Genomic DNA, 26,264 nt, shown 5'->3' with positions numbered 1-26,264 from the left:
CCCTTTCTCCCTCCCTCCTTCCTTCCCTTCCATCTCAGTTTTAGTAATTTCTTCACTGGGAGATTAAGCCTCCAAAGGGGTCTATCAGCACCCCATGCCCCTTACCATCAGCAACCCCAGTACAATGGCAAGTCAAGTGAAAGAGACAACCCTACCAAACAGATTAAGGTAGGTAAACTGAGTCTCAAATTAGCATCCCTATAGTTGAGTCTAGAACCTTCCTTCCCTTCCATCTCAGTTTTAGTAATTTCTTCACTGGGAGATTAAGCCTCCAAAGGGGTCTATCAGCACCCCATGCCCCTTACCATCAGCAACCCCAGTACAATGGCAAGTCAAGTGAAAGAGACAACCCTACCAAACAGATTAAGGTAGGTAAACTGAGTCTCAAATTAGCATCCCTATAGTTGAGTCTAGAACTTGTTTTCAAAGCCAGGGAAAAGGGTTTTCTTGTGAGTTCCTAGGGCTCCTGGGGAAGCTGGAAGAGCCTGGACCTCAGAACAAGACATGAATCAGGAGTCCTGTCTCTCAGGGCCTGGCTCCTGGTCCATGAAGCTGCTGATGCCGCATTCTTAGTGGTCCTGGTATTCCGAGTCTGTATGTGTCTTTGTGAACACAGAGCACCGCATACGGGAGGTTACTTTGCCTGTTTCTTTTGAGGAAGAGCAAAGATGATGATGACTGTGTGTCTCCGGGGCTGAGGGTAAAGGTGGGGACTTCCTGGATAGCAAGAAGGGCACACTTAGCCTCGGGAGCCAGTTCCAGATCTACACCCAGCATGCTGCATCCACAGGGGCAAATATGCCTGCCTCTGGGGACCCCAGCTGTCCTATCTATAAAATAGAAGGGGATGGGGGGTGGGGTGGAAAGATCTATGTTAGCAGGATTTTAGCAGTCTTAGAATCCTCCATGTGCTGTCCCTTCCCCAAGCCCTGCCTGAGCCCAGGCTGTCCCCGGGGCCTGACCTCACCACACTGGCCTGACCAATTCCCTGACACCACACAGCTATCTCCACCCTCCATCCAGCCTTTCCATAGGATCCTGGCTGGACTCCAAACTCCTGTGGAGCTGGGTCTGCAGGCAGTGGTCTCAGTTAAGCCTGGGGGCACAGGGAGTGGGGTGTCCTGGCCCAAGTTTAAACTCCTCAGTCTCTTCCCTCTCACTGAAGCCAGCATCCTCCCCTCTCTCCCTGGTGAAATCTGAACTCAAGGACCCAGGGAGAATTCTGGGTGCAGAACATTCCATCCAGTTGTCCAAAAATGCACAGCTCGCAGATGGAGGGGCAGCCAGAGGCTGCCTTCAGGAGCCCTTGGACCATTGTTATCATGAAAATGTGGGAGACCCTGCTCTGGGGTGGGAGCGGGGGTCAAGCCAGGGCTACCCAGAGAGACACCCAGGACAGGGATGACAAAAGAAGATATCCCCTTCACAGGCTTGTTTGTGCCCAAGGCCACCCTGTGGAACACCAGCCCTTGCCAGAGGAGGCTCTAACTACCTCAAAGCCTAACGGGCCAGGTGGGCCAGGTGTGCGAAGCTACTTAGCTCTAGAGCACAAGCCTTGGGAGCCTCCCCTTGGGACCCGGGCGGCCTCCATGCTCAGCCTCAGACAGCAGGGGGAGGGCGGGCAAGGGTGACTCTGAGACAGCAAGCCCCACACAGACTCTGGGCAACAACTTTTAACTGCCGACTGGCCCATTCCCAGCTGCCTCTCGAGGCCCACTCATCAGTGACCTTGGATGAGTATTGGAGCCTCAGTTTCCCCATTTGCAAGAGGAGAGAGTGAGCCCTTTTCTGGCTCTGATTATCCTAAATCACAAGGTCCTCACAGATCTCATCCTTTCCAAGCCGTGTCTAAATTTGCAGAAAGTAGCATGTTTCTTTGTCCCCTTCACTTCTGACTCAGTTTCTCCACTGAGGGGCCATCCCCCATGCTTTTTGTCCCCTTCCACGCCAGATCAGGTCAGGGTGGTGGGAGATGGTCCCCCTTTCCACACATCCAGTTTTCTGTTAATGGATTCCAAGTGAGGCCCCAGTTGCCCTTCAGAGGAAGGTGGGGGCACTGGAGAATTTAGCAGGGGATCAGCGAAGAGCAAAAACAGGAAGGGGTGGGAGCAGGCCATGGAAAGTTCATAGCCAGGAAACCCGAGGCCAGTATCTGGCTTGCATTAGGACAAGCGGGCTTCACAGCGCACAGCTGCATAGATAATGCTGTCCACTGGATGGCTGGGCCCGGTGGGGTGCTGTAGATCTGAGCTGATATCACTTGCCTTTATCTTCTGCTAATCCGCTGCCGTGGTTTATCTTTGCTTGGACTTTCAAAGACTTAGAAAGCCAGGAGCCTGTCCTGGGCTCATTTTGTGTCATCTTTTGCCCCTTCCCCCAGAGACTGACCTGCACAAGGAGCAGGAAAACAGCATTTGCTCAAGGCTTAGTTGCTGAAGGGTTCAAATCAACAAACATGTTGACATCTGCTTTGGACCACACCCTGAGTGGCCTGGGGTGGGTGGAGGAACACAGCTCCAAGAAGGGGTTCATTCATGCCCTCTGGAAGCCACAATCTGGAAATTACTATCCTACAGAGAGTGAAGGGCACAAGAGGCCTGGGATGAGGGGTTCTGGCTAAGGAAAGGGTGCTGTGGAAGGCTGTCCAGATTCTTCACTGGACACTGTGTCCGCCACAGGAAAAGGCATGGATTCCAGCCTGGCCTTCATTCACCAAATTCTTATTATTCTTTGTCCATGAGCCAGGAACAAGGCCACCCGTTCTCCATAAGCCAAACATGGTGGCACACCTCTGCAGTCACAGCTACGGGGCTCCAGCCCTTGCATGGTTTTTAGACTGCTCAGAAGGGCCACCTGAATGAATGAATGTGTGGATGAGTAAGATGCATCCCGGAAAGCCCCAAGGTGCTGTAGACCCAGCAGAAGGAGCTGGTCCCTAGGCCTGAAAGAGGGTTTGGCTATGCTGTGGGCTCTGTGATGGCTAATCCTGGGTGTCAATTTGACTGGATCTGGGATTAACTGAAATGAGAGAGATCTTGATTATCATCTGAAGCTGGAAGACACACCCTAAACGTGGGTGTTACCTTCTGATGGCAGCCGGTATAAAAGGCCAAGGCAGAGGAGAACGCCAGGCTTCTTGCTGCTTGCCTTCTCTCTCGCTGGGGAGTTTGTCTTGCTGCTGTAGACTGAAGACTAGCTGATCTTTTGGAATTTGTCAGACTTTCAGCGCCAGATTGGGACTACTGAGACATCCACCCTCATGGACTGAGCAACTAGGGATTCTCAGCCTCTCCAGTGTGGTGCAGCCATTGTTGGACTACTCGGACTCTATCCTGTGAGCTAAGCTGATAAATATATACATATATATTCATCTTGCTGGTTCTGTTTCTTTGGAGAACCCTGACTAATACAGGCTCCCTCCCAATTGGATCCTACTCAGGCTGAATCTGAGGTCAGTGGACAGGGTCAGAGGGACTGAGGGACTTGTGACTAGCAGCCAGGAATTCAGGGGAAGGTTTTACAGAGTTTTAAGTACCTTGGACAGACAGGTGCTTGTGAGGGGGATGGGGTATTTTCCAGAGGGTAGCATGGCTGGAAAGGCAGGGATGAGGACGCTGTGTTCAGAGGCACAAGGAAGACCCTGGAAGATATGCATGAGGAGACTTGGATAGACAATTCTCTCAGGATAAAGGCTCCAAGAATGAGACTTGTTGGGAGTCTGCCTAAACTCCTTCCCACCGGCTCCAATGTCACACAGGGATAGACAGATGTTGGGATACCAGCTGAGGGGGTAGAAGAGTGTCTACAGGCTTTTGAGTGACAATCTGCTATCAGGCTGTAGCTTGTCCTCAAACAAGGGTGGCCCACAGAGGATGGGGGAGGGTGACTGGACGAGCTTGAAGGGCAGCTCTGACTGCTGGATGATGGGGACCATTCCTCCCTCTGCTCCTCAGCTAATTGTCCACACTGCAGCAAGCCGGACAAGGGCTCAGGGCCAGCAGAGGGTTCGGACCGGGCACGTGGCCTTGGGCCGCCCCTTGGCCACGTGACCCGCCCAGGGCAGGGGCGGGGCGGGGCAGGGCGAAGCCGTGCACCCCAGCCGGCGGAAGGACAGACTGGGGGTAGAGCGGATTGACAGGCATCAGGACAGCCCTAGGTCCAGGCAGAGTTGGCAGGTAAACGCGACTGCAGCAGTGCGGGGAGTGGACACTGGGGTGCCCCGAGGCGCCGGGATGTGGAGCAGGTAGGTCTGCATGCGCTGATGGCTCAGCACTGAATCTGGGCCGCTCCGACTCCTGGGGTGGGAGAACACCGGGTTCCCGCTGTTGTCTGCACCCCATTGGGAGATGCCCTGCACTTCCAGCCCTGTCTGCAGTCCCCAGGGGTGCACTGGAGCTGGAGGCCAAGCTGCAGCCTGAGAGCTGGAAGGACACTGGCTGGAGAGATCCGCGTTGCTCCTAGGGTTGGGAGTGGGAAAGGTCCGGCGCCAACTCCTCCTAGCTCAGCTGGAGCGCAAAGGAGAAGTGGGGGAAGCGGGTGGTAATACCAAAGTAAATCTGGGGCATGCATTTAAAGGAGGAGGACACCCCCCACCGAATGAACTCGGGAAGCGCAGTTGGAGAAGAGCTGGGTGTCTTTAAGGTCTCTGGCCATGTGGTTGGAACCTTAATCTTGGTTCTGAGGTGTGGAGTGGGTGGTGCTGTGCTAGAGGAGGACAGCACAGACCTTGAGGCCTGGGTGAGCCCTTTCCCACCACCCCGTCCATTGGTTCTTCAGGATTGTTCCTGTTCTTGCCCAGTCTAATAGGAGATCCTGTCCTGTGTTCACAGAGATTGCCGTCCTTTCTTGGGGTTGGGCAAACACCTTCTCCTCCCCTGGCTGCAAAGATTCAGTCCTGGGTGGTGTTCCTACAAAGGCTGTCCCAGGATAGGGCTCTGCCCCAACAGCTGGAGAGGGAGGGAAGCCCCTGGGGAGGGGAGCAGGTGGGATTATTTACTAAGGTGAGATGCTGAGAAATAGGGTTTTCAGCCCCAGTCAGAGTGCCAAAGGCCAGATCCTGTGGGAGGTGGGGAGGCTTGAGGATTTACAGGGAGCAGAAGCCAGCCTGTATTTGTTGGAATTTTGTCCCCAAGGAAAGAGGCTAGCTAGGCTCAGAGAGAAAGTGGTAGGGATGGGTTCCTGATGCCTAGAGAGGTTGGGGCAATCCTTTTTGGCTGTTTGGGAATAAATGTACTTGATAATCCTGTCTGGGGCTGTGTGTGTGAGGAGCAGTTTGGTCTGAAGGAAGCTGTGATCCTTTGTGCTGAGTGGATGGAGGCAGTTACTGCCTGACCTTAAGGGTGCAGCTCTCCTTCTCTGGGCTGGGGATTCCAGGAACACTGCATTGTGTGTGTGTACACATGGTAGCCAGAGGAGGAGGTTCGATGTCTTCTATCCCTCTGTGCCATATTCCCTTGAGACAGGGTCTCTCACTAAACCTGGAGCTCTGCTTTTAGGGAAAGCTGATGGCCAAAATGTTTGGTGATCCTTCTGTTTCAACCCCCACTACCACCTCCACCAGCATTGAGGCTACAGGTGCTGCATGGCCACACCAGACTTGGTGTAGGTGTAGGTGTAGGGGATCTGAACTCAGGTCCTCATGCTTCTGCAGCAAGCACTCTTACTCACTGAGCCATCTTCCTAGCCTCTGGATCCTTTTTTTGGACACGGATCCAGAGATTTAGGGATCAGAGTCTGAACTTAAGCACACACTGGGGAACTAAGGGCCTAGAGCTCACCCACTCCCTGCAGCAGTTGAGGACTATGCTCAAGGGCACACATTGTCAGGTTACTCTAAGTGATGCCCCAGGAGCTCATGTCAGCTCTAGGAGGTATATCCTAGGAGCTGTGGATTTTAGCCTAGGAAGAATCAGGGGTCCCAGCTAATCCAGGGTCTCTGGGGCTTGGCCTTTGCTATAAGATGAACTGAACTGTCTCTCTTGGGTTCTGTTAATAGCAAGGTCCAAGTTTTAGGCTGCTCTTCTGGGAATGGGCAGAAGTGACTGGACTCTGTAGGAACCAGGAAAGATCTTCCTTAGGACCTCAGCACATGGGCCTTGAATTCTGAATAGAATGGCAGCTCTAGTCTGACTTTCCTTTCTCCTTTCTTTCTTTCTTTCTTTCTTTCTCTCTCTCTCTCTCTTTCTCTCTCTCTTTCTTTCTTTCTTTCTTTCTTTTTTTTTCTTTCTTTCTGACAGGGTGTTATGTCACCTAGGCTGTCCTTGAACTCTCTATGTAGCTAAGGATGAGCTTGAGTGTCTGATCTCCCACCTCCATCTCCTAAGTGCTGGGATTACAGGCATGTGCCACACCTGGATTATATGCTGCTGCGGATCCAGCCTATGAGACCTAAGTCCTAGGAGACTAAGGACTCCAGGATGGGGCAGATAGGACTCCCTGTTGGGAAGGACTCATGCAGCCTCCAAGATCTACCTATTTGCCCTCCCCTCAACAGGTGACGGTAGTTGCCTGCTGTTCCTACCCAGAACATTTGTGTTCAGGATCAGACCCTTAGAACAACCTACATGTTACATGTCCTAGGCTCTCCCAGCCTCTGTGCTGGCTATGTACTCAGTAGGCCTTGGGAAATGAGGAGGGAAGGACTCAAAATGAAATAGATGGGGAGGGGTGAGGCTGGTGATGGCATCTGGAAACCACCTTGAGCCTATGGAATTATTTAGGGCTGACGTGGAAGCTGGCACAATAGGCAGTCAGCCTATCTAGAGTCCCTCCCTAAGAAGATCAGCTCTTCCTCAGCCAGTGGTAATCAGCTGCCAATAATTCTTTGACTAAGGTTGGGGCCTGCTGTTCATTTCCACAGTTCTGAACTGGGTTTTTGTCTGCTTGAGTTTGCTTGGGTCTTGTGTATGCTGACACCATCGCTATAGGTTTGTATGAGAAGAGTCCCAGGAGCCTGTAGGACTCTTATTTCCATATGGTCATGAACATCCTCCTTGGCTCTTACAATCTTTCCATCCCCTCTTCCACAGTGGTCCCTGGGTCTTGGGTGAGTAAATTCTATTTTATTTTTAATTTTTAATTTGTTTTTATTTTATTTGTGTGAGTATATTGCCTGCACATAGGTAGGTGCACCCGTGTTGTACAATGACCACAGAGGTCAGAAGAGGGCATTGGATCCCCTGGAACTGGAGTTATGGATGGTTGTTAGCCACCATGTGGGTGCTGGGAATTGGACCCAGGTCCTCTGCAAGAGCAGCCAGTGGTCTTAACCACTGAGCCAAGTCTCCAGCTCCCAAGGGTGAATTTTAATATAGGAATCCTGTCCAAGGATCCATACTCTGTAGACTCTTATTCTCTACATTTTGAGCATTTGTGACCTTTTGTATTCTTGGGCCTTTGTTGCATGAGGGAGCTTCATTGATGAGAACTGAAAGATGCATTAGTGTTCTCTTCATCCCTTGTTCTGTGTTCTGTGAGCCTTAGGTGTAGAGGTTGCATTGTAGATGTGCCACTTAGGCTTGGGCAGTTCACAGACAATATCTGTGTGTGACCAGTTGTAGAACTCTGTAATAATCTCTGTCTGTTAAAAAAGAACTTTCTTTGCTGGATAGTGACTGGGATACTTGCTGTAAGTTTAACAATCCATATTTTATACCTAGTAAGAAATTACATTTGTCTAGAGATGTGGCAGCCTTGGGGTTTTCTCTAGTATCTATGACTTATCCAGTTACGTGTTTACAGTACCATATATGAGTTTCCTCCCACTGAGTGGGCTTTAAGTCCAATTAGGTACCTGTTGATTACCTCCAAGATAAAAGTGCCACTACTGCACCAATATCATTTGCTGTGCTGTCATTGATGTGGTTATCATGCCTTGGAGCTCGGGTTGGACCATCAATTGACGTTCTCCCTTAGCAGCGTGTGTGGTGCTCTCCAAAGCTGTAAGAGCTAGCCTTCAGGGGAGGCGGCTTCCAGGTTAGTTCCAATTCCATTGCTCCAAATCTTGTGTCTAAAGTATGTCCTGTCTTCATCAGTAGGGTCTTACCTTCATGTTCTGGGAGGCAATCAAGGGCTGTGGCAATAGCCTGTGTAATCTTGGGAGTCTCATGGACCACCCTACCAACAACTCAATTGGTTTCTTTTCAAACATATTTTATTTTTTTATTTTATGTGTATGAGTGTATTGCCTGCACATATGTAAATGCACGTGTGTCGTACAATGCCCACAGAGGTCAGAAGAGGATGTCGGATACCCTGGAACTGGAGTTACAGACGGTTGTTAGTCACCTTGACTTGGCTTATTGGATTCTGACCAAACTCCAGGCCCTACCATCATCAAGACAAGATGTGCCTCCCATTCCAAGGGTCCCCCTCTGCCACCCTGCAGCCCAGGCTTGGTATCTGGCAGAGTCCCTAGTATCTTCCAACAGCTGCCACTGTCCTGCCTGTTCTTTTCAGCCACTCACTTCCCAAGAGCCTCAGTCACCCCCTTTCGCTTCCCTGAAGACCCCCTCCCAGTTCCTCATTCCCAGCATGGCTTGGGTAGCACTGTGCTCATTCGCCTTTCCCCTGGTTTTAAATTAGTTTAGTTAATCAGTTACTACACTGCATATTTTGCCTGCCCTCCTACCCAGATCCTGCTCTGCCCCTGCCCATGGACCCCCGGCAATGTTTTGTCTGTATGTCCCCTGCCAGTTCAGACCTGCCTGGCCAGCACAGCAGCCCTAGGCATCACTCTACCACCCCCACCCTCACTTGGGTACTGTCTCCAACTTCCTCAAACTCCATCTGCATCCTGCCTCACTTCTCTGAAACCACCATTCATTCCCTCTAAGGGGGCAAGTCACATGGCATGCTGTGCCTGCATACTGGGGCTCAGTTCCCATCTTGCCACCACCTTGCTGTATATTCCAAGCCAGGTCACCAACCCTCTCTGGTTCTTGGGTGCCTTAACATTAAAATTAGTCTGGTGAGTGCATCTCACTATAGTGCTATCAAGATACGGGCTGGTATGAACCTGACCAGGAACCTGGATACCCTATGCTCTTATTGGTTTGGGGCTGAAGTCTTAGGCTAAACTTTGCCGGGCTTGTAGGCTACTCAGAGATCCAGCCTACAAAACCTTTCCTGTGGCCTCATCGATGCCTGGATGTCATACAGCTGTCAGCCTTAGTTCCCAATGAGTCTGAACCCAGCCCCTGTGCATGCACTGCCCCTGAGAGTTCCAAGCAAGATTTCTGTAGCATCCTTGGGTGTAGCATGTGTGCTCCCAGCATGCCCTCCCAGCCTCTGCTTTTTCAGAGCTGTGCTCAGGGACCTCTCCACTGCTTATTTAATGAACCATTATGGCCTGGAAGAGAGATGAGGTCCTTAACTGCAGGAGGTACAGCACAGGGACATGCCTGGTACTTGCTTTACAAAGACCTCACATCAGGCAGGTCTTCCAAGCTGGGGAAGAGTGGAAGCTCAGAGGACTGTGAGGGATCTTATCCAGCCTCTGGCGAGCCACTCCTAATCCAGGAAGGGTTTTAAGTATCCGAGTAACTGACAGACCAGAGAGTCTTAAGAGTCTTACTTTAGAAGTGATGAATGGGTAGAGACAACGTCCCTGCTGTCCCCACAGGGTGGGTCTGGTGGACTGAGGACTGTAGCTTCTGCATTGTGTGTTTCCTGGGGAAGTGACCCAGGAGGACACTTCCTGTATGTGATGGCTCTAGGCTCCTGAACCAGCTTCAGAATGGGGGGTGCTGGCCACCCTATCTGCCTCTGAATCTTACTATTTCCCACTCCTCAGCAGACTTGTTCTCTTTATACATCATATCCCGCCCACAGAGCTCTATTCCTGAATGGTGTGGACTGAGGAGGTGCAGGGATGAGAGGTCCTGGTCTACTGGAGACCTGAGGAGTTCACACACAGGTTTGGGGGGCTGGTCTCTGGTGGAAAAGTCTAGTGTGTGGAAGATCAGAGATCCTGGCTCAGCTGGACCTAGAATCCCTCTTTCCTCTGAACTTTCTGAGTAACCAGAGCCTGCCTTACAGCAGGGAAGCAGGAAGAGAGGAGGGTCTAAGACTGGACTTCCCTCCTCCACCGGCTGTGCCCTTCTTCCCCTTCTACCCCTGCCACCTGGGCCCAGGCCATGGGGCGTTGTTGACTTCAGGGAACCTGCTGTTCCCTTGTTTCCTACCTTTATTATCTGGGCCTTGGGCTTTTCCACCAGTGGGGAGGGGAGGGTGTTACTACTAGATTGTCCTCTGACTGCTAGAGAGGGTCCCATCCTTGTAGAAGAGGGCTGAAGTCACAGCCTGCAGGCAGAATGGTGGGAACTCTTCCGTCTGGCCCCCAGTCTCCACCATGAGACCCAGCCACACTGCTGGATAAAGCTCAGTCTCTGGGGGAGGGCCCATGTATTGTTCTCTAAGGCAGTAGGTGTGGGCAATGGCAGGGTGGTCCTCACATCAGGAGAGACACTGGGGCCTGGCTCCAGCAACCTGGGATCTGCCCCATGGGTCACCCCTCATCCTTGGCCTGAAGTTTTTACTCATTCTATTGAAGTGGACAGTCCCTTGGGTGGGATGTCCTGCCTGACCAAGTCAGAGTGACTGTGGCCATCATTTCCTACCTTGAGAAGATGGGGCTGGGCCCCAGATTTCCAGGAGGTATCTTTCCACTCCTTCGGGGTTCAGGGGCCTATGGGTTCAAATGTGGGACCCAGAGTCGGGCCAGGCATTGTGGGCATCTCTGCCCAGTGTGGGTTGAACATTAGTCACCTGGTACTGCTCCTATTCGATTCTCATAGTGCCCCCTGCTGGTTTCTACCCCATTCTGCAGAGGAAGAGGCTTTCAAGGACTTCAGACATTTCCAGGGGCTCATTCCCACCCACGTGTACCTCAGGGCAGATCTTAACCATGGGCTCCTCCTCAGCCCCCACCCAGGCCATCACTCCAGCCAGGGTGGTTTCTGGGCCTGAGCAGAGTCTAAGAAGTCAGTTTGGGCTGAAATTGGGTCAGGTTCCCTGCTATAGCTCACGAGGAGCCTCCTGAACCCCCCTGGGCCCAGCAGCCCCTGATCATGAGGCAAATGTGCTATTTCCAACAGTCTCATCCCACACTAGGGCCAGTCAGGCAGAAGTTGGGGCCCAGGCCGAAGACCTGGCTGTCTGTCTCTACACTACCTCCAAGGGGGCCCCCAGGAAAGTTCCCCTGCCCCCCCCCCCCCCGATCTTGCATTCCTTATCTGTAGGATGGGAATAAGACTACAAGTGCTGTGGAAAGCATAGTGAAAACAGAGCATGGGGCTGGCAAGATTGCTCAGTGGTTAAGAGTACTTGCTGCTCTTCCAAAGTACCCAAGTTTGGCTCCCAGCACCCATGGTAGGCAGCTAACAACCACCTGTTGCTTCAGCTCTGGGAGATCTAATACCCTTTTCTAACCTGTGCAGATACCAGCACACATGTGGTATACACTCACACAGACACACATGCATATGAATAAAAGTAAAAATAAATCTTTAGAGGGATCTAAAAGCAAATAAAAATAAATCTTTAAGGGGATGGAGAGGTGGCTCAGAGATTAAGAGATGGTTGCTCTTGCAGAGGACCTGAGTTTGGTCCTCAGCACCCACATGGTGGCTCACAACTGTCTGTAACTCCAGTTCCAGGGGATCCAATGTCCTCTTCTGGCCTCTATGGGTAGTGCACGCATGTGGTGCACTTACATGCAGGCAAAACACTCATGCACAAAAAATGTTAGGCTGGAGAGATGGCTCAGTGGTTATCTAATGGCCTTTTTCTGGCCCTCTGTGACCACTGCACAACACAGGTGCACTTACATATGTACAGGAACACTCATTCACATAAAACAATTTTTTTTTTCTTTTTGGTCTTTTTTGAGACAGGGTCTCCCAGTAGCCCCAGCTGGCCTGGAACTCACTATGTAGACCAGGGTGGCCTTGAACTCACAGAGATCTGTTTGCCTCTGCCTCCTGAGTGCTGGGATTAAAGGCATGTGCTATCATGCCCAGCTGAAATTTCTTTTTAAATTAAAAAATCTTACACACACACACACACACACACACACACACACACACACACACGATGTGGGACTGGGGAGCAGGCAACTGGTAAAGTGCTTACAAGCATAAGGACCTGAGTTTGATCTACATAAAGAAGCTAGGCAAGGTGGTACAATTTCTTTAAAAAATTTTTATGTGTATGCATGTGTTGTCTGCATGTACATAAGTGCACCTGTGTTGTACAGTGCCCGCAGAAGACAGAAGATGGTGTTGGATCCCCTGGAACTGGAGTTATAGACAGTTTTTAGCCACCATGTGGATGCTGGGATTCAAAGCTGGGTCTTCTGCAAGAACAGCCAGTGTTCTTAACCACTGAGCCATCTCTCCAGCCCTGGTGGTACACTTTTATAATCCCAGGACTGAGGAAGCAGAAACAGAAGAATTCCTGGGGGCTCCTTTGACCAGCCATTGTAGTCAAATCAGCAAACCCCAGATCCCAGTAAGAGAGCTGGTCTCAGAAAACAAGGTGGATAACTCCAGAGGAATGAGCCCCAAGGTCGACCTCTGGCCTCCATATGCATGTGCACACATGTGCACATACCCACACGAACACACAGAAAGCCATGAGTCCCTGGGCACAGTCCTCACCCCCTACAGCTGCCATAGCACTGTAGGGGGTGGGGAGGGTATGCTCAGGCCTTAGGGACCCTGTGAAGAAAGAACCCCCCCCATACACCCAAACAAGGATATTAGGAAAGATCTGTCTGCCACACCCACTGGTGGAATGGTGACGTTCTGTCCTCAACTTATTCATTGAGGCCCGGTGTATGCCAAGCAAGTGCCTAGCTCCAGGATCCTCAAGGCCACATGCTGGGCCCATTCCAGAACAGAGGAAAGGCTGGGCTGGGGTGGGCAGCAGGGCAGAATCACTTAGATGGGCAGTGGACTCCCTGCTGGGATCTCTTGAGTGCTCAATCTCTTTGTGTTCCCTAGAGGGAAACTTGAGGCTCAAGAGGTTTTTTGGTGACCCTCCCAGGATCCTGGTCACAGGAAGGGGAGCCGGTACCCATCATTTCCTCTCAGCTATTCCAAGCCCCATGTCCTTTTGGCCTTGTGTTCCTCCAGTGCAGGCCTCTCTGAGCCCCTCCCCCGACTTCCCTGCTGTTATCAGGTAGCCCAGCCCCCCACCCCCCCCCCCCAAGCCACTGCTGCTCTGAAGCTGCTGGCTCAGGAGCCCTGGTTTTTGCTGAGCAAGCAAACCCAGAGGTGCTGTCTTGGCACAAAAGGCCAGCCACTGGCCGGGCCTTCCTCTCTTCCCTCTCCAGGGTCTGCTGCCAAGTGGGTAGCGCAGCTTGGAGAAGTGGGGAGGATTAAGGGCAGGGGCCCTAGTCCCTCCAGAGTCTTCAGCTTCAGGGAGTGGAGGGTCCTGGGACTGAGGAGTGGGAGTGTTGATGAAGTCAGCTGCCACTCAACTGCCACTTCTACCGGCAAGGATTCCATCCCCTTTGACCCGATCATCTATTATGTACCAAGCACAGCCCTGTGCCCTAGGCCGTGGATGGTGGTTGACAAAAGTGCATGAATCCTGCCTTGGGCCCCTAAGAGAGTTCTTGCTTAACTATTCTGCCCTTGTGACAGTCCTAGGTACAGCTTATACTGGCCCTATTTTACAGATGGACACACTTAGGTCTGAGTGGCAGGTGTATGGCCCAAAGTTGATCCCTGAGCTCAGCTCTGCAGATTTAAGACCCCACCCTGTATCTGCTGATGCCTTTGTTTGCCTCGCAGCCCATCTCAACCAGACGAAGGCCTCCCCGTGGGCCTCTCAGCTGTCTCAGTTCCGGTTCCCTGGAAGAATGTGGACCCCTGCAAAGGCCACAGAGAATCCCCTGCAGGCCTGGTGGAGGCCTCTGTGGGCATGGTTGCGCAGCTCCTCCATGGAGATCCAAGAGAAGGGCTCAGAGTTCCTGAAGGAGGAACTGTACAAAGCCCAGAAGGTGGGTGCCTTGGATCAGGGTGGAGGGGGCTGGGGACGAGCAGCCAGCCTGGGAGAGACCAGATGTTCCAGATGCATATGGAAAGGAGAGGCTCACGTTCTTGCCAAGGTTCATGCTGGATTCCTGGGAACTCAAAGGAAGGGGCTGGCTGAACCCAGGGCTTTGGTGTGCTAGGTGAGCAATCAACTATCGAAATCCATCCCCAGTCTCTGATTGTCTTAGGTTTATTTATTTTATTTATGGATGGATGTTTTGCCTGTATGTATATATGTATATGTCTTAGTCTGTTTCTTCATTGCTGTGGCAAAATACTCTGACCAGTACCAACTTGGGGGAGGAAAGGGTTTATTTAGCTTACATCTCCCAGGTCGCAGTTCATCAGGGAGCCCAAGGTAGGAACTCAGGGCAGGAACCTGGAGGCAGGAGCTGGAGCACAGGCCATGGAGGAACGCTGCTTACTGGCTTGCTCCCCTGGCCCCTGCTCAGCCTGCTTTCTTATGCAACACAGGCCCACCTGCCCAGGGGTGGCACCACCCACAGTGGGCTGGGCCCTCCCACATCACTCATCAAGAAGATGTCCCTCAGACATGGCCACAGGCCAGTCCAATAGAGGCAATTCCCCAGTTGAGGCTCCCTCAACCCAGGTGTGTCAAGTTGACGCTAAAGCTATCCAGCACAGTATACCACAAGTATACCTGGTGCCCATGGAGGCCATAAGAGGGCATCATATCCCCAGACCTGGAGTTATGGATGGTTGTGAGCTGCCACGTGGGTGCTGGGAACTGAACCTGGGTCATCTGCCAGAGCAGGCAGTGCTCTTAACCACTGAGCCATCTCTCCAGCCCAGCAGGCTAGGGTTTTAACCTTGTGCCTGGGTTAAAGGAAGATGTCTTACAAAGTATCAGATACCACATGAAAGAAAGCTGGTCACTCAAAGCCTCACACCAGTGGCTGGGGGATGCAGCCTGGGCAGGTGGGCTGGGGCCTGCTGCTGAGCTGACAGCCTCCTTTGTACCCAGGAGCTAAGGCTGAAGGATGAGGAGTGTGAGCGGCTTTGCAAGGTGCGTGAACAGCTGGAACATGAGCTGAAGGAGCTCACAGCTAGCCTGTTTGAGGTACACCAGGTAGCCTGGGAATGCACAGCCCAGGTTGTCCAGCAGCTTGTAGCCACTCATACAGAGGCTGTCCTCTAGGAAGCTCACAAGATGGACTGGGAAACCAACATGAAGCAGGCAGCATCAGAAAAGCAGCTGAAGGAGGCTTGGGGCAAGGTGAGGCCCATCCCTGTCTGCCTAGGCCAGCCCAAGGCTCCCATCACACCTTTGCTGGGAGTACTGGGCTCAGTGTTCAAGGCCACCCAGCAGGACCTTCACAGACTCCCGGGGCAGCTTGAACTGAGGAAAACTGAGGCACAGGGCAGGAAGGGAGGGGCCTGAAATTCACTAGCTCAGTGCTCCTGACTCCCCTAGTGTTTCTGCTGCACCACAGATACTTTTCTAGGGCCTTCTGGGGCCCAGGAGGACCCAGTGGTTATTACAGTTTCTCGTCCTAACACCCTTTCCAAAGCAGAAATGTGGGTGTGGTTGAGAGTTCTGCTAAGCAGCTTTCTCTCTCAGAGTATTCGCTCACCAGTAAAATGTTTGGACCATCTGTAAAATGGTCTGAACAGTCTCACGATGTGACCTGAGGCAGGTCATGTCTCCTCTCTAAGCCTGTTACCTTAGCTATAAAACGAATGCTCTAGTCTTTACCTTGAATCTCTTCCAAGGGTGATGGGAGGGTTGCTACTGGGAACATTTGTCTTAGAGCTCGACTGACAGGCTGTGGTAGCCAAGGTGGCATTTAACCTCTAGTTGGGGTTGATGGTCATCCTATATGGGCCAGATTGACATGCTGCAAGCGGAGGTGACAGCCTTGCAGACACTGGTCATTCTCACCATAAGTGCACCAGCAGCACCTGCTGCCCCATCGTGTACCCTGCCACAGGGCGTATCCCTACCCTGGACAAAGAAGGCAAGGAGGTGAGGTGCAGGCTGTGGTGGGCTTAGGTTGGGGAGGGGTGACTATGTTCAGCTAGTCAGATCAGAGGCCAGGGAGGGCCAACCTAACCCCTTCTGGGGGACCTGCAGCCTGTCTCTCCCCTCTCTGGACCTTAGGGTACTTTTGAACTGTGAAGGCTGGGCAAGGCTTTTTTGACTCCAAGCAGGAAGGTGGTGGTCTCTGAACCTGGGGTTCCCTCAGGAGGCCTTTTTGGAGACACACTCCCCTGACTTTAAAAGGACAGACTGGGCCTCTGGAGAGGAGATCTCTGGGCCTTTTGTGACCATGGTCTTGAGGTCTAAGACCACCCTGTGACATGTACTTGAGAATCTTCAGCATCTGTGACTGGTTAAGACATGTATGGCCTTAGAAAGGTGTCCTTTCCCTGCCTCAGCAGGACACATGGGGTTTGGTCCAGGTTGGGCACAGGTCCTTGACAACTGTTAGCATTTCCATTTCCTCACATGGCGCATGGAGCCTCCCTGGTGGAGGAACTGTGTTGACACCAATGTGAAGAGCCAGCTCAGGGCTGTATCAGGTGAATACTGGGGCTCATGGGGTGGGATCTGGCTTCCTGGGATTCTTGTACAAGCCCACCCTGACTCTGAACTATCATCTGTCTGTCTCTTGAGCCTCCAGGGAGGAGGCATAGGCAAGCAAAGCGCCTTGGCCCCCTTATGAGTAATGAGCTTCCCACTAGACACTGACATCTCCTCCTTCCTCTTGTCTGTCTCTATGTATCTATCTGTCTGACTGTCTGTCCACCCATTCCCTGGCCCAGCCCAGGCTGCCCCCTCTACTCTCCTTTCTCCTCTGTGTGATCCCCAGCAAGGCCATCCACCTCACCTATGTGCTGGCCCGGCAGCTCCCATCTGGGGAGCCGCCCACAACCCCCAACTCCGCTACCTTTCTCTCCTTTTCCCGACAGGTAATGGCTCCCATAGGGACCACCCATTTTGTTCCCCTCTGGGCTTCACTCACTGTGCATGCATCCCAGGGCGGGCCCGTGTTGCCTTCTCTGAGTGGGCAGCAGGGTGGCTGGTAGTGTGTTCTCTCCTGCGTGCATGTGCCTGTGTGTGCATCCTAGCTATGCAGGGTTCTGTGGGGGCCTATGGGGACCCACAGGCTCCTGTGGGCTTGTTCTTAGTGTTTCTTCTAAAAGGAGTCAGTAGGGGTATTCAGGCCAAGACTCTGGATCCAAGTCTGTTATTTTGCAGCACCAAGAGACTTAAAATACCCCCAGTCATGAATTGTGTTATTCTAAATTCTTTGGTGCAGAAGACAGACAGGAACTCTTCTTCCCCTGGACTCTGCTTACCTGCATGACTGCTGGGGACAGGCCTGACAACCCGGTGGGCCCTCTTGCATCTCCCTGCCCTCCTTTCTATCAGCTATGCCACCCCTGTCATGCTGGCTCTGGTCCTGACTGCCCCCCTCCCCTCCAGGTGGATACAAGCCTGTTTGCAGAGTTCTAGGCTTAGAGGGCATCCCCCACCCTGGACAAGAACAGCCCCTTCTTGGAAAGGGTGTACCAGGAAGACGTGGGCCCCTGCCTGGACTTCACAGTGCAGGAGGTGTGGTGGGCTGAAGGCTGAGGGTGGCCGGCTAAAGACCCAGCCCATCAGCCCCTCAGCTGTCACCCAGCCCCTCTGCACTCCACCCTGATCTATCACAGCTCTCATCTCTGGTGCGGGCTGCTGTGGAGGACAACATACTCACCATTGAGCCTGTGGCTTCACAGACTCTGCCCACTGTGAAAGTGCCCACCATTGAATGCAGCAACACCAAGTAAGCTTAGTGCCCTGTTGCCCCTTCCTGCCCACTTGGGAAGGTCTATCATGGAGCCCTGGGCAGCACCTAGTGAGTCTCAGGCCGCCTAAATCTAGGTGTGGAGCCTCAGGGTGGGCAGGGGCTGTGGTAGTCAAGCTGACCAGGCCCCCAGAGTGCATGACCTAGTCTGAAGACACAGTGATCTCCCAAGAGATGGACAGGAGACCGAGGTATAGCTGAGGTAGCAAAGTGATTGTTTAGTCTGCATGAGTCTGTGGATTTGACCCTCAGTACCACATAAAACCAAGTGTGGGATCACTTTGGGAGGTGGAGACAGGAGGATCAGAAGTTCAAGGTCATTCTTGGCTACATAACAAGTTCAGGGCAAGCCTGGGCTACGTGAGACCCTGCATGAGAGCCAACTCATGGGAGGGATAACTACTATTGTCTGAAGGACCCGTAGGCATCTTTGGCAGAAATTCCTGCTGCTGGCCGGGATTGGCTCTTCCTGACTAACATCACCCATGTTCTCTCTTCCTCGTCTATCCCACAGAGGTACAGGCCCTGATTGACACATCAGTGATTACCAGTGGCTGGCCCTACCTCCTGCTGATAAATCACCAAGGGCTCTGGCATCTCATCCTGCCTGCTGCTCAGCAGGCCAGAGCAGGGGCCAGAGCAGGACTAAACAGCCAGGGTGGACTGAGGAATAGGCAGGAAGTTTTTCCCTCTGGCATTCCAGAGCTGGCCTGGTGGGGCTGGCCCCATGAGGAAGCCTTGCCATGCAGAGGGAAGATTTGAGCCAGGCTGTAAAGGACAAGTCAGACAAGTAGAGAAGGGCTTACAGGCAGAAGGAACAGAATGAGTGAAGGTTTGAGAAACTGGGGTGTGAATGGAAACATTTTTGGCTCAAGGCCATAGCAATGGGGCAGGGAGTTGGGGCTGAGTCTTTAGGGGAGGGTTTGAGGCCAGAGTATAAAGAGCCTGTGCCAGTTTGGGCACCAGCTCATTAGGCTAGTGTTTTGGGATCATTGCAGATGCTTCCTATATAGAGGGCACTCTGGTCCATTCAGCTTCACAGTAAAGGAGGTGACAAATGCCCTGATAAGTCCTGCAGCTAGGAGGACTTAACTTGGGAGTCTGTATAACCATTTCCTGGGCAATAGGGAAGCTACAGGAAAGAAATAGGTTAGATATAGCTCTTTGGAACATCTCCTGGCTGTAATGGAGAAGGAAGGCTTAGGGGAAGTAGAGTAGTTGGAAGAAGCTGAGGGAATTCAGGTAAAAAGCATGAGGTAGGCTGGAGACATGGTAACCCAGTACAGGTGTAGGGGAGGGAGCCCGTAGGTGATATCCTAGAGTTTGTCATGGAGGCAGGGACCAGTGGAGGAGTGAGATTTGGAAGTGGGAGGCTAGATGATAGATGGGCTCTTCAGGACCTCTCAGACCTAGCACATGGGTAGCTGAAGATGTGATATAAGGTTGCCTGGACCTAGAAGAGAGGTGGCACAGGATTGGGTTCTTGGGGGGAGGGTCTAGTGGGCAAGGGGTGAACAAGCTTCATATGGGGAAGCAGGAGGTAATGACACCTTGAACTCGGGAGAAGAGATGACTGGGTCAGTTTTAGAAGGTGGGCTTTGGTAAACCTGGCATGAGGTTAACCACGCTCTCTTGCTTGCGTAGGGTAAGGAAAGGAGTCTCAGCATGGATCCAGCTGGACTTAGGGCCTGCCTTGGAGACTCCTGCCCCACCTCCCATCTTGGTCTAGCCCTGGGCATCTTTGGAAGCTGGGTGGGAAGAGAGGCCAGGCCCGACCTCATGTCTGCTTGCTGTCCTCACTCTCCACATCCTCTGGCTGCTGTGTGCTCCCTGCCTCCGTGAACCAGGTGAGTGAGGCCCCTTCAGCCCCCTCCTCCTCTGCTCTTCCCAGCACGTGTGTCCTGAGTGGGCTGGCCTGTACCTGCCACCACCACATCCGGCTCCGGGACTCTGAGAGCCACTACTACATTTCGCCATCCTCCCAGGCCAGAGTAAGTTGATCTTATTAAGTGTCATTTGGTGCCTTTGGAACCACAGGGACTGGAACTCTGGGCCCTAGACCTGGAAGTACAGTCTGGATAATTCTTCAGTGCCTGCAGAGGTGCAGAGACTGACGAGGGCCAGAGTTAGCCAAGTGTCTTGATTTTCTGTTGCTTTGTAACCCATTACTATAAACAGTGGCCTAACCCAGGTGAACTTGCTCCACAGCTAGGGATAACCTTGAACCTCTGATCCTTCTGCTTCCATCTCCCAAGTGCTGGGATGACAGGCATACTCCACCATGCCTGGCTTATGTAGTGCTGGGTAATAAACCTAGAACTTTGTGCATGCTAGGCAAGCACACTACCCATTGAGCTATATCCCTAGCACAAGCCAATACACTCCTATTACCTCACCTTTCTCCTGGGCCAGAGGCCTGGACATCAATTAGTGGGTGGATAACCTCTGCTCAGGGACTCATTAGCCTGTGTAATTGGGCTTACCTGGACTGGGTTCCTTTCTGAGTTCAGGGTCCTTTTCTAAGCTCCTGCAGGTGTTGGTATAGAATTCAGTTCCTGTGTATACAGGTCTGTGGTCCCTGTAGACCAGGGGCACCCTCAACTTCTGGAAACTTCCCACAGCTCCTGCCACATGGCCTCTAAAAACAGGGCAGATGTGTGCCCCAGGGTCACACAACCTAGATCCTGAGGTCTTCTGACTGAATTTGTGTCAACAGCTCCTGCCCTGTATCCCACAAGGTATCCAGAGTTCTGTGGTCACAAATCCCTTGTCACTTCCCAGTCCTTCCCACACTCAGCAAAAGGGTCCATGCCAGCCATCCCTGTGCCTAGCAAGATTACATCCAGCACGTCCTTCGATTCCTGAGCTAGGTGTCTGGTTCTTCTGGGAAAAGCTGGGTAGAGGAGGAGACAGGAACTGAGGAGGGTCTCATGGTTTAGTGTGTGGTCCTTGCCTGGCAAGCAGCACGGCCCTAGGGAGAAACTCCACTATTCTGCCCCTCTGTGCTCAGGAGACTCCCATGGTTTCCACTGCCAGCTGCTCACCTGGCATTAGAACCCCCTAACCCCCATCACAGCCTTGCTTCACCTTCCCAACACCAGGCCCAGTCTTGCTACTATTAATTAAACCTTGAAAGCGCAGCTCTAGCAGAGTCAGAGAGCACTACCCAGCTCTGCCTGTTCAGGTATTGGGTCCATATTTGGGGACCCCAGAGTGAGTGTGGGGAGTCTGGTGGGTGACACCCTCTGCATTCTCCTGGCAGATCACCACTGTACACAATTTCTTCACCTACTTCCAGCAAGGCCTGGTTCGGCAGGACAGTGAGCGCCCCCTGGTGGTCTGTTCAGGGATCATGCCCAAGGGAGGGAGGCACAGGGCAGAATGGGGCTAGTAAGCGCGTTCTGAGTCTATCAGGATTCCGGAGTCCCTCCACTAGGCCATCGAAAAGGAAAGTTGTGAGTTAATAAAGGGTTCCTGACCCTTCTTGGCTCTGTGTTCCATAGAGAGCAGAGTCGCAGGAAAAGCTGCTGGGTTCTGCCTCACGGGGACCGCAAGCTTGGTGCCTCTCATGTCCCTGGGTCCTGCTACTCTTTCTGCTGCCTACAAATCTCTCTGGGGCTCCAGGGCCTGCCGTGACAACATTCCTGCTACTGGTTTGACATTCTCCGTGACTCTCTCCTGCCTCATGGCCACCAGAACATGAGCTCTCTGCCTCTCGAGCCCTTGCTTAATGGGTTCCTTCTCCCCGCTCATGGACTGACACTGTGGCCCTGCTCACTGCTCTGGGTCAGAGTTGGCAAGCATTTGCAACCTGTCAGGTGCGAGTCCCAGTCCAATGGTAGAAAAAAATATACGATAGAGAGAACATGCATGTCTGGTCAGACTGAAGGGATGTACAAAGCCAGGGGAGAAGTCCACTGAAGTGTCCTGAACTGTGCTCCCCCCCAACACACACACACAACGGAGCTGATGTTTGGGGAAATCATGAGGCTATGGAAGGGGATGTCACTGGCCAAGCTTGCTTCTTCTCCCAGGAGGCCTAGGGCATGGCCCCAGGTCTGAAGTGGGCTCTGAGCTGGAGGAAACACCTACCTCAGGACCAACAAAAAGTCCTGGAGCCAGCCCCAAGCAAGAAGCTGAAAAGGACAGAGACCCACTGAGCCAATACCAAACATCCTGGGACAGACGTCAGGGGAAGCCTGGCCTCTGACTCTGTCTTGCCTACCAGGCTCTGAGGCCATCAAGACAATTTCAAGAAAGCACCAAAGACCAAGTTGCTTGGAGCTATATTCAGAGGTGGCTCAGCCCTGGGGAGGAGACCTGAGCAGCCAGCACCCCTCCACCTCCTGATGTTGGCCTGTCTTCAGAAAAGGACTGTCTTGGGGGTCGCTAAATCTCCAGGCTATTCCCCAGTGTAGCCTCCAAGTCCTGGGCCACCAGCACTCCCTTGTGGCCATCCCTCACTCTGTTTCCAGGTGACCTCCGAGTTGGACTACCCCGGTGGTAGGGCCTCCAGGGTGTCTTCTGTCTGAACAAGGTGGAGAACTGCCTCAAAATTCTCTGAGGATGAGTCCGAGACCCCTCCTCCATTCCTCTGCATAAAGGCCTCCCTGTGCCATCCCTCCCCACCTCAGTCCCAGCTGCAGGGGCCCTGTTCCCAAAACTCCTGGGTGACTGAGATGCCTTCTTCCTACCAAAGGGACCTCAGGACACAGCTGTGCACAGCCATTCACATGGTATAGGCCCTGTATGTGGAGCTGGATGGAATGGGCAGGCCATGTAGGACCTAGGCCCTGTCTTACCATCACAGCCCACTTGGAACTGGGCTTAGGGGATCCAACCTGGACACATCCTTCACCACGTCCCTATTTCCTTCTCTGAGTGGAATGTAACATTATCTCTTATTTAATAAAGGAAGGCTTTGTTGGTAGGAGCTAGGTGGTCGTGGCTTTTGCTCCTGTGCTCTGGGGCTTTGGCCAGGACTTGGGCATCTGAAGGAATGAGACCAAATCCTTTCCCTGCCCGCCCTCGTGCTTGGGATTAAACCCAAATCCTGAAGCCACCCCCACTGCCACTGCCACTTACTTGCTGTTGGGAAGACTGCTGGAGTCGTCCTTAGTTTCCACATGGCTGTGGGGGATTAGAATGAGGCTGCCTCCCTGAGTTCAGTTCTGTCCTCTGGACACCCCCCCCCCCCCCCAACTAGCCCCAGAGATGACCTATTATCTATTAGAAGCCTGGAGTCAAAGTATCTAAGCTGCCTGTGGATGGCAGGACAGTGCAAGATTGATTGGTAATACCTACCCATAGAACAGATGGGAGCAGTGAGCTCTGAACCACCCAGCCCTTATCTTAAATGGGTTCTTAGCAAGGGACAGCAGACACAGGGAAGAAAGTGGGTGGTCAGGGTCCTTAGTGCAAAGTAGGACCGAGGAGGGTATTTTGTGATTCCTGACCCATCTTTGGGTTTTGTACCTTTCTGGGAGGAGGGCACAGCAGCTTCTGGGTTCAGTCAGAGGTTGGCAGTAGCCTACAGGGAGTTCTCTGTTGGCCTGAGGCCCAGGTACGACTCAGATGGTAGAAAGATCAGCCGGGGGCCAGCCAGAGCTCTGTGCAGGTCCTCTGCCTTCTCACCTCTGGCCGTAGTCTGTTCCCAGGACTCTTCTCCTTCGTTCTCGTATTCCCTCCCTGTCCCATCACGACATGAATCTTTTGCTACCTCCTCAGCTCCCACGGGTGACCACTGACCCCACCCCCGTCACATTCACTCATTCACTTAACCAGTACTGGAGTCTCCTCTGTGCTGGACATGGACGGTAACAAACACACCAGTAATGTGTTCAGGTTGCTGGATGGAGGAACGTAAAAGACCAAGGAGGATGTCAGAGAAGGACTTGTGCGTGCCACGTGGGGTGACTGTGGCATCCTCTCCTATCTTACTGTGTCAACCTGGATCACCTGGGGACAAAGGAGGATGAGAACCTGAGCCCTGGACTTGCTCACTCCAGTCCCCAACTTCTGTGCTCTGGGTACAGCCACACCCAGAACCAAGGAGAGAACAGAAGACATTCCAGACGTCCATGGAGAACCCTACACCATCCCAGACTTATTCAGCCTGCCCCTGCAAAGCTTTGGCCATGATCAGACCCCAGGCGAGGGCATCAATGCAGCCTCATACCGGCAACAGCAGCTGATGGCTGAGCACTATGTGCTAAGCCTGGCTCCAAGCCCTCTCAGTGAACCAATTAATTTCAACCTCTTAGCAACTTTACAACATGCCATTCTCCCCCATGTTACAGATAAACTGTTGGAGGCAAGAGAGATCACAGACAGGTCCTGGGCTTTAGCTCAGTGATAGGGTGCTTGCCTAGCAAGTGTAAGGCCCTGAGTTTGGTCTCCAGCTCAGGAAAAAAATAAATAATAAAGACAAAATCATAAAGAGGTCCTAAGGCTCTGAAGCTCATAGCGTTAACCTACCTACTTTGTGTTTCTTGCTAAACACTTGCAACATGCTTAGGTTCTTTCCCACTTCAACTGATGCAGAAGGCTAGACGTGTAGGTCAGTGGTGGAGTACTTGTTTAGCCTGCTCAAGGCCTAGGGTTTGATCCCCAGCACTGAAAAAAAGAAAAAAAGAAACAGAAACAAGAGACTGAGACAGAGCTGGGATTGGAACCTCGTCTGTTTCCCAGGCCCCACGCTATTAGAGTTGACTTGCTATTATTGCAGGCTCTTGAGTAGCTCAAGGCTTTGGCTCTTGGGGCTGACTGGGAAGGGTAGCTGACATCAGCCACATGGTTGTTCTGAAATGAATTTTCTAGATAATCTACTTGGGCCTAAATGTGCTTGGCACATAGAAATCATCTGAGCCCTCCTTGGCTGCTTTTGAGCCAGCCCTGAGTCTGGCCTCGAGGCACAGAGGCAGTGAACCTGACTTGAGCACACTTTACCATCTGCCAAGCCTGTCCTGATTTGAATCCTGCCAGGGCTGTGACCCTGGGGCAAGTTGCTTTTCTTATTTGTGAGTTGAGGAGATGAGTTTTCCAGCCCTGTCTCATTGATAGATTCATTCATTCATTCATTCATTCTTCACTTTTGGTGTATGTGAGTGCACACGGAGTCACTCTTGCACATGCCATATGCTAGCTGGCCCTCAGGCCTCTACAAATTCTCTTGTGTCTGCCTCCCATCGTCCCATAGGAATTCCGGGACTACAGACACATGCACTACTGCATCAGGCTTTATATGGGTTCTGGGGATCTGAACTCATGTGAAGCTTGCACAGCAAGTGCTTTACCCACTGAGTCATCTCAGCGCTTTTTAAAAAATGCAGTCTTGGGGCTGGCGAGATGGCTCAGTGATTAAGAGCACTGACTGCTCTTGTAGAGGACCTGGGTTCGATTCCCAGCACCCACATGGTGGCTACAAACCATCCTTAACTCCAGTTCCAGGGGAATCCGAAGCCCTCTTCTGACCTCCGCGGCATTGCACAATGTGGGTGCACTCACATACATGCAGGCACTACAGTCATACACATAAAAATAATAAAATATTTTAAAAACGCAATCTCAATCATTTTTAAGCATAGAGTTACAGCAGTGTTAGATACAGTTCCATTGCTGTGAAACTCTCCTACAAATGTTTCATAGCTTATAAAAACCAATGCAATGTTCACTAAACAATTCCCTAGTCCTTCTGCCCCCAGACTGTGGAAATGCCCCCACCATTCTACCTCTGCTTCTGTGAGTCTGTTTCCTCTAGAAATTTGTTGGAAATGGAGGCGTAGAGTATTCATCTTCTTGTAACTGGCTGATTTCACTTAATGTTGTTAACACATACCTATGCTGTAATGTGACAGGACTTCCTTTTTAAGGCTTAGAAATACTCTTGTTTGTGTAACACTCCATTGTGTTTATCATTCACTGGAGACAGACATGGCTTTACTTGTACCTGTTGGCTATTGTAAAAAATGCTGCAGTAACATGTTTTATGGAAATAGCTCTTGGAGACCTTGGGATAAATATACAAAAGTAGGTTTGCTGGCTCATATGGTAGTTCTGGTTTTTGATTTTTTTTTGACCATAACTTTTTCCATAACAGCTGCACCATTTTAAAGTCCCATCAACAATGCACATGGGTTCCAGCTTTTTCTCCCTTCTGGCCAAACTTGTTACCTTCTGGGTTGTGTTTTGTTTTTCTTTTTTGGGTTTTATTTGTTTACTTATTTTGGTCTTTGTGAGACAGGGTCTCCTTGTAGCCCCAGCTGGCCTGGAACTCACTCTGTAGACCGGCCTGGCCTTGATCTCACAGACTATCACCTGCCTCTGCTTCCCTGGTGCTGGGATTAAAGGCATGCCACCACACCTGGCTCACTTTCTGAGTTTTATAGTAACCATTTGAACAGATGTG

At 52.0% G+C, this 26,264-nt stretch overlaps 1 pseudogene; it reads left to right on the top strand.

The window, feature by feature from the left end:
• Positions 1–4,091: 4,091 nt before the first annotated feature.
• LOC103740329 lies at positions 4,092–24,782 on the top strand (annotated as a pseudogene).
• Positions 24,783–26,264: the final 1,482 nt, after the last annotated feature.

This window comes from Nannospalax galili, unplaced genomic scaffold (assembly GCF_000622305.1).
Source record: "Nannospalax galili isolate Female #2095 unplaced genomic scaffold, S.galili_v1.0 scaffold1261, whole genome shotgun sequence".
Taxonomy (NCBI): domain Eukaryota; kingdom Metazoa; phylum Chordata; class Mammalia; order Rodentia; family Spalacidae; genus Nannospalax; species Nannospalax galili.
This window is presented reverse-complemented; position numbering and strand designations above follow the sequence as displayed.